Raw genomic sequence first — 13,086 nt, 5'->3', positions numbered from 1 at the left:
GGCGGGGGGGGGGGGATTTGCTTCACAGTATCCGAATTGATGAGAAGTAGAGGTGCGGAAAGAAGAACCCTGCTTTGGAGGACTTAATGGGAGTTTTGCGTTCTTTCAATGTGTTCACAAAACAATAAAATTTAAGAATTAAACATTGTAAATGTCTTGAAGCAGTTGGGATTTCTAGTTCAACATTATTTTAGGTAGAGATGAATGTTCCAAAATAGGAAACTAAATTCTGCCCCACTGATTTAAGTCTCTGTGTGTTTGTGTGTAAAACATTAAAGCAATAGCAAAAGACTGGAATTTAAGGAGGAACTCACTTTCACTTCTCTTTCATTCTCCACTGAAATGGGAAAGGTAACAACCATTCCCAGCCTCCCCATGCATACTGAGAAAAGGAGGGACTTTCCTCTATCAAAGCATATCTAAACTTTGCCCAACCTGGTAGCTGCTTAACTGGGTGTGGTGGAAAAGTGCTTATCTATAATCTGTTTTGCAGTTCTCCAACTGGAATATGAAAAAGAAAAGATAGGTTTAAGTAGTGAAGTCCCAATTTTCCAATGAAATATACAAACATATAGCAAATGTATGATTGTTGTGGTATTGCAAAAGCTGTATTGGGGAAAATTATTAGCAAAATGTAAAATATATCCCCCCCCTTTTTTTAAAGGAAGCTGAGATATAAATTCGTAGAAATTAAATGAGAAACTCAAAAAAATCTCAACCAATGAATTTAGGTACCGCTAAGATGGGATGAATGCTAACTGAAGTAGGTGCAGTTGCCAGTACACACACACATTCATGCACATAAAGTGCTGTATCATGACACATAAAATCCATGTATAAAATATGCATGGATCAATAATGCAATATTGACTGTCAGCACATTCAACAATAAAAATAACATTTCTTGGCAGAATGTCTGGCAACATATGGCCTTTGTTTTTATGTGCTTGGTTTGCTTTCTCATATTCTAACGTCTGCTTCTTTGTTAGGAAAGCGTGCCATGAGGTTTCATATAAAGAATTTCCAATTTTAGTACAATCTGAAATAATTTCTCTGTTTACTCAGCATGAGATTCATTTAAATGTTTCAGTTTCAAGCAAGGTTAATTGTTTCCCCCTTTGAAACAGTCCACTTTAGCTTGTGTTGTTTGCTTTTTGACATGCTACTTGGACCCACTATACCTCTGCATACCTTTCCCTAGCATTCTGTACCAATTCTCAGGTAAAGACCTGTTACCTGGGAAGAAAATATGTAGCCAGTCTCCATGAAATAAAATGTAAAAGGTTTTTGAGGGGGAAGGGAACACTGTGACTCACCTTTTCTACTTCACTGCCTGCCTGCCAGTCCCTCATTGTGGTTTCTGATATTCAACCATTTGGGCTCTGAGTCTCTGCAGCATTGCATGATACGATCTTCCAGAGGTCAAATAGTTTTGTTGGCACAACTTTCAGAAAATAAAAAATAAAAAACCCTCAGAAATTAAAGCCAAGAAGCCATGATTCAAGCCTATAACCATGATTTGCAATTAGATGAGCCCCTTATTGGAAGGTAAAATAAGGGATAAGTCCTCGTCACAACATTTGCTGCACTACTAATCTATTTCTAAAGCTTGAGCTAATACTAGAACAAGCAAAAGTTCATTCCAATCCTGACATTTTTGGAGATTAAGCAGGTATCCTACTTTCTTCACAGTAATTGTCTCTGAAAACAATCCTATGTTCTCTGTCTCTGGGAAAGGACGGGCAGGTTCATCATTCTCCGGAATCTCAGAAGAGCCATTTCCAATTTTTCCCAAGTAAACTAAATTAGCTCATGCGGCTATAGAAAATTTCTGGAAGCTGTTATTTCTGCTAAAGAAGGTAATAAAAAGAGCTGACCAAACAGAGGTGCCAGGCTTCTGCACCAGGCATATTCATTATTTTATTTTAAATCTTTAAAACTGTTTCCCATTAAAAGTATTAAATTTGGCATAAAGATGCTTAATTGTACTATATAGTGGTTTAAGTGGATTTCTGGTGGAGTCACTGAAAAGTGCAGTTTAGGATGATGGATTCCAGCCTTATAATTCACATCCTGTATATGAATTTTGTTACCATGAAGAGAAGAATGCAGTTGAAACATTATTAATAGACAACTTGCAGTCCTGGGGCATAGAAAGAGAGAACATCTAATCTTTTAGCAAAATATTCTTTTCCACAAATAATCTCTGAAGTATGGGCAGGTATCAGTATAAAACAGCATAGAATATAGCCTTTATTTCTAGGGAGATTTGCAATCATTCAGGTCACAGTGTTCCCAAAGGTGCTTTTTTCCAAAAGGGAACCTGGATTTTTTGGGGGGGGGAGGGGGTTTCTTTGAAAACATTTCACTTTTCATCCAAGAATCCTCTTCAGTTCTGAACTAAAGAAGTTTCTTGGTTGAAAAATGAAACATCCAAAAATAAAAAGTCCACTTGCCTTTTTGTTAAAAGGCACTTTTGGGTCAATATGTCTTATACTTTCAGTGACAGGCTACAGAATGCATTTGGTCTGAATTTCTATAGATTTAGAGATTATAAACGCTGTTCAGTTATTGTCAAATGTGTATCTACTAATTTTAATATATTTTATTTAATTATTAAACCTTGTGTTCTGTATTAAAATTACTAGCTGCCATGAGTGGAAAGGGGATAGAAATCTAAGAATCACAGAGTTTGTGACTAACTAGTTCTGTTATCACATGGGTGGCCAATGTGATTTTTGCATGTTCTCAGTTCCTTTTTCCCTGTCTCTGTCACCCATATTTTTTGTCATTTTTGTTCAGAATACAGCTTCTCCTGATTATTTTATTTACACAAAGGAGAAGTGAAAGCGATGACAAAAAGAAGTAACAAGAGGATCAGGACACCAAGGTTGTCTGAAATTATGTTTCTACTACACATGGGATTTAATATATAGCAGTCATCATTAATATTCAGAGGCAGTCCTCTGCCTCTCTTTTTTCTTTTTAAGGAAGAAATGGACTTGGTCCACTAGTTGAGCCAAGTGAGCTGTGCTGCAGCGAAATTTGCCTATGTGGGACTTTCAAAGTTTCACTGATCACCCAAGATTTCAACAACACCAGTGACAAATGAGGTAAAATATTCTCCCCAGTGCCTACAGGAAACCAGTTGTATCAAGTGCCTGGGTTGGATCATTTTAGCTTGTTTCCCCTCCTACCAGAGGTTTACAGCAGTTATTAGTGTAAAATCCACCAAAGGGTGATCTGTCTCAGAAGACTTAAAGAGGCCTGTTGCAAGATACAAATTAAGGACAGGTCTATGACCAATACGTTAAGCTGGAGACCCTGAGACACTTGGGTTGAGTGGAACCTTCTAGTTTTTGGGGTGCTTCAAGACAAAACGCCCATGGTCATTCATTGCCTCTGTGGCTCTTATCCCAGTTAGCTGAGGGAGAGAGACTTGTACAACCAGCAAACATAATTGCAGACTGTTGAAAGAACCTTTGCTGGTGGAATTCCTACTGAGTGCAGCAATCTCTTAACTTGACCTTCCACCCAAGCCTGCTGCATCTCGGAGTAATCCAGCTAGCAGAATTGAAAGAGCTTAACCTCCCCCTTCCCCCCATCAACTAAATCTCTGTTGTGCACCCAGGCCGATGCTTTCATCCAAAATTAAATTCTGGATAATAGGTGTTTTCCAACAACCGATGTGACTATAAAAATAGAAGTTTGGGTTGCAGAGTTAAACAATTGAAATTCAAATAGCACAGGAGGCTCCTTGCTGGATAATTTGAAGAATGTTATACTGTCTTTTTAACTTTCCTGCTACCTCTGAACTTTCTTGCAATGAAACAATTGAAGGTATCCTCAATAGAAATAACAGGCTGTAAAGAGCCTTTTTATCCCTATTATTTTTATCTCATGCTATCAAAAAAATAAACCAGGCATTTGGTGTTTCTTCATTAGACTTTATGGATTGAATCTTAGTGGCTTGAATGGTTAGGTTTGAATTTTAAAACACAAACCGGAATTGAATCATGTCTTTTGAACCTCAGGTCTCCAAACTGAATCAAATTAGGGCAGCTAAGCCACATAAGAACTTTGCATTGATTTGTTTGATGATCCATTGTTTTGTTTTCTTGGCTTTTTTTTAAAGACCACAGGTAGTATCCTACTCCTTAAATTAACAGCCAAGCCAGAAAGGCTGGGGACCGCTGAGATAGAGAATGAAGTTTATTTTTTACATTAAATATAGGAAGAAACTGAACCATGCTGGGGGGGGGGGGGAACTATATTTCTTTTCTTAATCAGCTATTTGTTTCCCTACAGCAGTGGCTCTTAAACATATTTTCCTCTCAGGATGCCTTCCAAGCTTTAAAAATTATGGAGGCCCCCAAAAGAGTTTTTGCTTCTACGGATAACATTTACAATATTAAAATTAAAATTGGTGTGTTTTCTGCCACTACTGCTTCTTGTGGTTATTTAATGGGATTTTAATATTCTATTAATTGTCAACATAGGCTGACAAATAAATTTGATTTTAAGTACCTCTGAAACACTGGGCTACAGTAATCAAATGATTGTTTCAATCCCAGCTAGTGTCATTGCTTCTTGGTGAGGAATATTCTTTTCCTGCTGTCTTTTTCTGGCAAAATTCCTGACAGCTTCAGCTGACAGCAGAAGACAAGTCTGCCTAAACTCTGGGGAACTGGAAAGTAGATAACCTCCTGACTTGTTTAGTCTCATATGATCTGTCCCATGGTGCGAGATTGCACTTTGGGTTTGACTGCAGTTTTGCTTATTCTCTAAAGCAAAATTATGGTCAAGAATCAAGAGGTCACAGGACACCTTTGCGCTTGCACTAATAAACTTAATTGTAGTACCATAATTTGTTGGCGTTTTGGTGTAATGTGGATCAAAATATCTTTAAGCATTTTTAGGAACTCTGCGCCAACTGGCTATTTAATTATTCCATTGCATTGTAATATTTTATGGCTGCATTTTCCCAATAAGCAAAACCATAAACCATGATTTACCAACTACATTGCTCAATCCAGCCAGTGGATTGAAAAAATCCACCCAGCTGTCTTAGTTGCTGTATAACTGCCACCCCAATAAATTTGAGTTTTCTCATGCTGGATAAAAACTGGTCCAAGTCTCCATGGGTAGGACTTCTGACTCTTGGGTACTCAATGGTCTGCATTTGTGATAGCAACATTTTCTTCCTTGGGCACACAAAAATGAGGTACATGCTACATTATGGGGTTAGCCACTACATCCTTTCCAAATCATTTCTCTTGCCTGCCAGAAACAAGTTTCAGTTTTTAGCAATAGGGAAGGAAAAGCCAAAATTGTGGTTCCTGGAAAATGAAAGAGCTCTTGACTTAACAAAAACCACTTTGTTTCAGCACTAACTGAGGGCCTTCCTAAAATTTGTATTGTTTGCGACAGGGAAGGTTAAAGTACGATTAAAGGAAGAAAATATCTGCTTTGGGGATCAAACATTTCATTTAAGCAGATAAAAAGGGTTGACTTTGTAGTTAAATAGAAGGTAGAAAAATAGAAAGAAAAGTGTTGGGCAGGTTGAATCTAGAATAGAAAAAGGAAAGAGACGATTATAGATTGCCAGAATACCTCCAGTTTGTTGAAAAGTGCATACACATTAAGATTGGGAATCTTGGAAATATTTAAACCTTTATTAGAGTTCCTTTCTTTTATCACTCTTCTTCCCCATCCTTAAGAGTACTAATGTTTGAGTAACTAGAAAACCCTTTCCTCTGACTATAGAATGCTGTAGATTTTTGGAGCAGACTAATTAAGGGTAGCTGTGGTAAGTGAACCAAATGTCTATTCAGAATTAGGCTCCACATATTCCAGCAGGGTTTTCCAATAAAGATCATCAGAATGATTGCCTGCAATGCATTGCAATTTGTCCCTTGCAGCATTTCCTCTCCCATTCTTGCTACTCTATCCATTCAAGGACAGTATGCGTCAAACAGTTTGTGTTTAAATTAAATCCTGGTACAAAATTACATTTTGTAAAGGATCACCCTGACCCAGTTCCATTTCTGAGGTTGATTTGCAATGGTGTTACAATTCTCTTAGACTCACCACCCTCCAGACCTTCAGCGCCACACTTAAAATCTGGCTATCCCGGCTGGCCTGGGGTTAAAGATTCTAACCCCTACTCGAATTGTATGACTGTTGAGTTCTTAAATGATGTAATGTTTTTATGTTGTAAATTGTTTGTCCTTCCCCCACCCCTTTTGAACTGTGAGCCGCCCTGAGTCCCCCCCAGGGAAAAGGGCGGCATACAAATAAAGTGAACTGAACTGAACTGACTCCGTTCCTGCTCAAGGAGATAGAGACTGAAGCCAAGGCAAATAAACTGCCCAGTTTTAGTTAGTGCTCAAGTTGCAGACTTTCCTAGTTACGCCTTCATCACCCTGTTGGAATCACACATTCCTGTAGGTCTAATGCATTCTAAATAACTCCTTTAGTACTTTCCATTTAAGCTACATGTCTGCTATTCCAATTATTCTGTGAGTGCTGAAAACACCTTCTTGTCATAAAGCAACAAGCAGTTGCTAAAAATGCTGAAGTGGCTGAGGTCCTAGCCAACTGTGTATATGTTATGTTGTTTGCCTATCGCTTGGGGTAATGCAACCATTCGGAAACTTGACTAAATCTGCTTATATGAGATGATAGTTGGATGAATCTGCTGATATATAAAGACTACATATATAAAACACAAATGTGACATTGGTTGTAGGCCAATAATGTAGGCAGGTAGTATATTCGCAGTGTTGCAGTGGAGAGATCTGTGTAATAGTGTCAGACTCCCGGTATATTTGTTTTTAAATTAAGTTCTAGTTTGATAGGGTTTATTTCTGTAGACTTAAGACTACAGTCTAAACCTGCTGGTTTCCTACACTGTGGAGACTGATTGGGTAATATACTTTGTATCATTCTACTATTTTGTCCTTCATCTGATTCAATAGACCCAGTTTGCTGCTTTGCCCATTTTATTCTCACAGCAAACCTGTAAGATAGATCAGGCTAAAATATAACAACTGGTTTGAAAGTGCTAGTGACCTCATCCTTGCTTATTATGTGGGTGGGTTCTATAAACACTACACTAAATATACTGTAGTTGGGTTAGTTTATGGCTCAGTGCAGTTACCTGATGATTTAAGATGCTGCAGTGCCAGCCCAGGCAGCTGTATTTGTTCTGTAAACCATGAGTTAATTTATTACTCAATCATCTCATGTTTGAAACAAACCTCCAAGAAAAGGGGGTGACCACCTAGACAAAAAGTTGCTACCCTGAAAAGAAATACATGAAGAGTTGAGCTTCAGTATATATATTTCCTTTCCTTTCCTTTCTTTCAAGCTGTAATGGCATGATTTAAGAACATGGTTCAAAACAGTAAGCTGATAAATTTCTTTTGCTATGTATTGTGTGCTGTTGTGCTTTCCTCAAACAAGAAATGGCACAAAATCAGGCAACAGCTTGATTTTGTTTCCAACGGCTACCTGGAAACCCCAGGTGGCCAGAGGCATGATGACATGAGCAAGGTCTTTGTGGCAATAAAGTTGTTTACATTTAAGATGCCATAAATCTCCCTGGGGTTGTTGAAATCTTATTCAGAGAATCTGCTTTTTAAAGTTAATTTAATTCTTAAAGCAAAAGCACTTTATTTTCTAGGTTTATGTGAGAGCCTGGGAAAAAATCAGACTACTTTAATAAATTGCAGAGGTTATGCATTTGCATAAGGCCTAAACATTTCCAAAAATCAGTTTTGGAGCTTGCAGACAATGCTGTTGCTGCTTTCTCTTTTTAGCCCCATTGTGAGTGGTCTTCTGTTGCCTCTCCAGCAAACAAGATGAAAGGGAATAGCAGTGAGAAGGAAATTCTCTCTTTTTCTTGTAAGGTGTAGAGACTGAGGACAGCATTTTAACGTGAAACCTGGAAACACCCAATCCAAAAAACTGATCTTACCAGTCCTGTTTTGAGTATAAATTACCACTTAGATGAAGGGCCGGAGTGCAGATTTAACATGGTTTTAGGCCTAAGAAGGACTCAAACACATATGGAAGGTTCAGAGGAAGTTTCACAAGGGGTTGAGAACAAAGTCTTCCAAAGAAAGATTGAAAAACTGGTTGTTGCGCCAAAGAGAAAAAAAATATCTGAATTTGGAGGAGTTATCAATGCTTTTTTAGTTCCAAGAAGGAGGGTGGAGGATATATAGAAGAAGGATGTGACTTGTTCTTTACTATCCCCAAAGGCAGGATATGAAAAAATGACCTTCTGGCCACTTTCTCATGAGGACTCTGCCGCAGTTGAAAAGCAGATCCTATCAAACTGGCTCAGGAGAACTCAGTTTTATTATTTCCAACTCAGCTGCAGTACATTTGAAATAAAGCAAAGGTTTAAATATTTCCAAGATTCCTAATCTTAATGTGTATGCATTTCTCAACAAACTGGAGGCATTCTGGCAATCAGTAATCATCTCTTTCCTTTTTCTATTCTAGGTTCAACCTGCCCAACACTTTTCTTTCCATTTTTCTACCTTCTATTTAACTACAAATTCAACCCTTTTTATCTGCTTAAGTGAAATGTTTGATCCCCAAAGCAGATATTTTCTTCCTTTAATCGTACTTTAACCTTCCCTGTCGCAAACAATACAAATTTTAGGAAGGCCCCCTTACTGACAGCAGAGTTTAATTAGTACTGAAACAAAGTGGTTTTTGCTAAGTCAAAAGCTCTTTCCTTTTCCAGGAACCACAACTTTGGCTTTTCCTTCCCTATTGCTAGATGACCTGCCATTGGCTTGATAGATGCTGAAACAGATATTCTGAGAACAAGGAATGAAAATTGTTCTCCTGTTCCAGCTGCCCTAAGTCCTGAAGGAACAATATGTTCAAGGGAAGTAAATTTAGATTTATAAAGCCAGGCATCAATAGGCTCAACTACTAAGCAGAGAAGCTGTCATGGGATTAAAGATATTCAGAGATGATCCTGATATAAATTGCAAAGTGCATGTGGGAGTGCCCTAGATTAGAATGATTTGTGTGTGTGGTTTCTAATACTGTAGTTCCACAGAACCCGAGTGAAGATTGTTGTAAGAAGAGGAAAAGTAATTAGACATGTTTCCATCATGGGATGTTAGGGAAGATTGGGGAGGGTTACACTTTAACTCTCAATTCTCACCACTGTAAAGCAAGCAGGTTTGAAAAATGATCACAGATCATTTTCAAGTTAACTTTGAGACGTTGGAGAGGGAACCAAGTGAGAGATAAAAGAAGATTCTGGGAAAGCTTCAAAAATATAGTGCAGGTGTTCTGTGGTTTTCTTCACTTCTGGGTGAGGATTACTGCTTGCCAAACGTTCCTGCAGCAATAGAAATCTGTTCCCCCCAAAAAGAGCCCTCACATTGCTAGCCTACTATTTTCCTCTTGTCCATTGTTGGAGAAGAAATTGACAAGCTATTTCTTAATTTCATGTCCATTCATTTTGTCTGAACTAGGAGATTCGAGGCTATCGAGGAAGCTTTCCCCTTGCAGAATTTGAAATAGAAAGAATCAGGAGGAGAGGTAAATAAATATAAGTGGTGGAGATTTTGGTCAGAAAATGGCCTGAAGAACAGCCTGAGAACAACCCAAAAAACAGCCTGCTTTTTGGGCATTTTCAGGCCATTTTTTACCCGACAAATGATCGAAAACACCCTGAAAAACAGGCGGGGCGGGGCCAGCCAGTGGTCTGATTTGTTGGTTCTCCGAACAGCGCAGTATCGGAATCACTGGTTCTGACGAACTGGTCTGAAATGGCAGTAGCACACCTCTGTTTATACCCATTTGAACTGCCTGGATCTCCTGATTTCCCTGGCACTTGACATTATGATTAAGCAGTTCAGCATTTATTCCATCTTTCCACAAAACAGAACTTCTCACAAGATTGAGAAATATAAATCTATTGAGCGGGGTTAACAATCTCTGCCGGAAATCTCTAGACTACTTAGGGCTGGAGTGGACAGAGAGTGTTGCAATTATGCATGCAACTTCTAGGGCCCTAGCTCTCAGATTACCGCCCCCCCCCAATACACAAGCAGTAATCCTATTAACTGTCCTATTATCTTTAATTTAATCACATTTTGGTTTAGTTCAGGCTTTAACTGCTTTGGGGAACAAGATCTGTGATGTGAATAAGGTTGTACTTAGTGACAAAGTCATAAAACTGGTCTCCGGACGCAATTCAAGGTGTTGGTTATTACCTTTAAAGCCCTACATGACTTAGGGCCAGCATACCTTCGAGACCGCCTACTGCCACACACCTCCCAGCGGCCAGTAAGATCCCACAGATTGGGCCTCCTTCAGATGCCGTCAGCCAGACAGTGTCGGCTGGCAGGCCCCCGGAGGAGAGCCTTCTCTGTGGCTGCTCCGACCCTTTGGAATCAGCTACCCCCAGAGATCTGGACCATACCCACTCTCATGGCCTTCAGGCAAGCTGTAAAACCCTGGCTGTTCCAGCAGGCCTGTGGCTGTTGACCTCACTGTTGAGGTCCAGCCCCGATTAGAATGAATGTATGAGGTGTTGCTATTTTAAACCGTTTTTTTTTTCGTTATGTGTTTGTTATGTTTCTTTTTTTTCTCTTTTTTGTAAGCCGCCCGGAGTCCTTTGGGATTGGGCGGAATATACATTTTATAAATAAATAAATAAATGAACAAACAAACAAATAAATAAATAAAATGGATACCACAGAAAATGTGAAGAATGATTTCACAGTAGCCAGAGTCTATTAAGCTTGGGTTGGTTCTAATTAGAAATGCTCCACTAAAAAAATAAAAAAATAAAATCCATAGTATGTCCTTTCCATAGATGGATATTCTTCTTATAGAATTGGTGTGTGCGCCATGTATAAATTCGATATTAATATCCTCCATGAGGACATTCAATATTCTACCAGTGAAAACAACCAACCCAGTACTCAATTCAATTTCTGCCAGTTGTATTAGCCCTGGATATTCAGATATTCTTCACAAAGAAAACAGAAACTTGGCCCCAAGGAGAACTCACCGCAATCTGCCGCAGCAGTTGACAAAAATCATCACTAGTATTGCATTGAGTGCATTGGAAACGGGAGTTGTACAACAAATCAATCAAATAGAAAATGCTGACCATAGCTACTACCACAATGCAGATAATGTAGATGACAAGGCATGCTTTCATCTGAAAGAAAAGAATTTATGCTGACACCTTTAGGGGAAAAGTGAAGTGAAATAGCACAGGGAACTCTTTAGAAAAAAATATTAAATGCTAATGCTCCTGCAGGTACTCCTCGACCTACAACATGATCATGTTTAATGAGCTTTCAAGGTTACAACAGCACTGAAATAGTGACTTATGATTGTTTTTCATACTGCGGCATCACAATGATCATGTCATCGAAATTCAGATGCTTGGCAATTCACTCATATTTATGACAATTGGGGTCACATGGTCGCCTTTGGTGAAGTTTTGACAAGAGAAGTCGATGGGGGAGACAGATTCAATTAACCGTGTTACTAACTGAATAACTGCAGCAAAATTCACTTACCAGCAGTCTCACTTACCAACAAAGGTTTGGGGCTCAATTGTGGCTGTAGGTTGAGGACTACCAGTATTCACCCTACTATGGTTCAGTACCACATGCTTCTCTAACTTTTATATTAAGCTCACGTCCTCATTATGTCACCTTTCTCTCATCCCTAGCCTGAACTCTGGGCTCAGCCCAAGTTCATATTAACTGTTGCCCTTTTAAAGCAATGACTTCCATCTTCTCTTGATACAAGTCTCATTTTATGACTAACACACGGACCAGTCGGTGATGGGGCATCTGGGAGCTGAGAACAGTTCAACTCTGGATGCTGTTGCAAGCAAGCCCCTTCCTAACTTTGGGGACACCGCCCTGCAGTGGTATTTCGGCTCTGACAGCAGGGGAGACCAGATTCCTAGATGCAACAGAGGCTTCTGCTTGAGTAAGATTTTACTACCCTTTGCCAAGTGCTAAACATAGCTTTCTTACGTATACAGAAATAGTTTTGCTAGACTTCTTTTTTAAACCAATGTTTAGGAAAACAACTAGTGGCCTCTGGAGAATGCAGTGGAGATCCCTCCCTCACTTCACCCTGTACCCTTTTCCAGCAGCCTTTTCCTGAGGCAAACTGAGTCCTGAGTCCTGGCAAACTCTCTGTGCTAGGCATAAATTCAGCTGGACAACTTTCTTTGCCTGAATGTTCCCACCTCTGCCAGCACACCTTAAAGAGAGTAATCCACCCATCATTTTCCTTAAAATGTCTCATGTTAGATTTCTCCAGAGAATTCCTCTGGCTGTCCTGTAATTGAAGCAAAATAGAGCTTTGCTGTCAGAACAGCATAAATTATGCTGGCATACTTGTTGGCTGACTCAAGGACTGGAGGAATACACATCGACTAAATTTGTATTGCAAGGCCAAGGAAGAAACATCATGCTATTTGGCTGACTGAGATTAGAAAGGGAATTGAGATAAAATGTGAAAATAGATCTGTAGACAGGCTGCAGAACTACCATGGGAGCTTCTGAACAGCAGCCAGCAATATCTCCCTCCAAAGAAATTGATAATGTGACAGGAGGGGGAAATATGAATCACATAGGAGGTGGAACCATTTCAGTATCATGAGAACTATCAATGTATCTGAAAATCCCCACTCTCTAAGGAGGAGCAAAGGGGACTTATAGGTGATTGGATAATGTCCAGTCAAAAGACATTGTACTGTTCTTCTCTTCTTTAATGAAGTTACCGAGACATAGTAAGAACAGAGAGAAGATAACATGAAATATCTTGAAGGGCTATTGGAAAACAATGGCTGATTACCCTGTAACCTTCAATGAACAAGGCCAATAGGTTTTGATCAATATGACTGGTATTGGCCTCCCTTGCCTTCTCACATACTTACTCCTCACTTACTTACCAAGTTCATGCTTTTGGCTTTGTCTGCAGCAAGGGTGAGGATACCTGCCAGAATCAGCTGGAGACAAAGAATGAAAAGAATAAGAATGTGATTGATTCAAGACCCCTATGCAAAAT

Source organism: Thamnophis elegans, chromosome 1 (assembly GCF_009769535.1).
Source record: "Thamnophis elegans isolate rThaEle1 chromosome 1, rThaEle1.pri, whole genome shotgun sequence".
NCBI lineage: Eukaryota > Metazoa > Chordata > Lepidosauria > Squamata > Colubridae > Thamnophis > Thamnophis elegans.
Note: the sequence above shows the minus strand (reverse complement) of the source record.